A 1,541-nucleotide genomic window follows, 5' to 3' on the forward strand; every position below is an offset into this window, starting at 1 on the left:
ATGCTATATATTACCGATAGGCCTTCCAATGATTCAGCAAGGGATAAACTAGATTCTAACATTACAAAAAAACGCAAGCCCGATGAGAGCCTGACGAAGAACATTTCAGAGGAAGAGGAAAGATATATGCTGGGATCATTGAAGGAGCCTTCCAAGGCCTTAGTGCCCAGGGGTCCCGAGGCAAATTTGGAAACAAAATGGAGGGGTAATAGTATGGCTTCTGAGAATTCTAAGAAAATAAGAAATGAGAACGCGGGGCTACTGGAGCAGCCTCGCGAGCAAAAATGAGGATAATAACATGGAATTGCCGGGGATTGGGGAATGGCCCGGCAATTCGTGGGCTTCTTTATGTCCAGAAGCAGGAGGCCCCAGATATTCTTTTCTTTGCAGAAACGAAACATGATGGGAAATGGATGGAGTGGTTAAGATGGAAATTGGGTATGACAAATATGGTGACAGTGGACAGTGAGGGACTAAGGGGTGGTTTAGCTCTATTTTGGAGGAGGGGTGTCGATGTACAACTGAAAAGTTTTTCCAAATACCACATTGACTGTGTGTTGACAGAGGATGACGGACTTCAGTGGAGATTCACTAGTATTTATGGGGAATCAAAAAGTGAGGGAAAAGATAACACGTGGAAGACATTGCGTTCTTTAAAGAATAAATCTGAATTGCCATGGCTCTGTAGTGGTGATTTCAATGAAATACTTTTTAGTTATGAGAAGGAGGGTGGCCCTCCTAGAGCAGAATTAAATATGCAAAAATTTCGACAGGCTCTGGTGGATTGTGGTCTACATGATTTGGGGTTTGTCGGGGACCCTTTCACTAGGCGAAATAATCATCATATGGCTGCAAAATTTGTAAAAGAGAGACTTGATCGAGCTGTAGCAAATTGTGCTTGGAGGTGCATTTTTCCTTTGGTGAAGATTACTAATGGTGATCCTAGACATTCAGATCATATGCCAATTATAATTGATGTGGGTAGTAGGGGAAGAAAGGAATGGTGTAGACAAGTTGAGATCTTGCCAAAATTTGAAGCTAAGTGGCTTGAGGAAGATGAATGTGAGGGTCGAGTGATGGCTGCATGGAGGACAGCCACGGAGGCAGGGTGTAACACTATGGTGCAATTGCAGAAAAAGTTGTTGGGGGATCTCAGGGAATGGGATAGGAATGTTTTAGGAGCGTTGGAAAAGAGAATTGTTAAAGTCAAGAAGGAGTTGGAGAATTGCAGGCGACGAAATATATCTCAAGAAGCAGTAAACCAGGAACATTTGTTGCGTTACAAGCTTGAACGTTTGCAAGATCAACAGAATATTTACTGGAAGCAACGAGCACATAACACATGGTTGTTAAAGGGAGACCGGAATACTAGTTTCTTTCATGCCTTCTCCTCAAAACGGAAAGTGAGGAATTATGTGGGAAGGTTGAAGGATGAGAACGGAAGAGTAGTGGCTGGAAAACAAATGAAGGATTACATTGCTAACCAATATATGCAGCTGTTTATGTCCCATGTAGGTATTCAGGTTGATGAAGTGTTGAAC

This window comes from Panicum virgatum, chromosome 1K (genome assembly GCF_016808335.1).
Source record: "Panicum virgatum strain AP13 chromosome 1K, P.virgatum_v5, whole genome shotgun sequence".
In the NCBI taxonomy this organism is placed as follows: Eukaryota; Viridiplantae; Streptophyta; class Magnoliopsida; order Poales; family Poaceae; genus Panicum; species Panicum virgatum.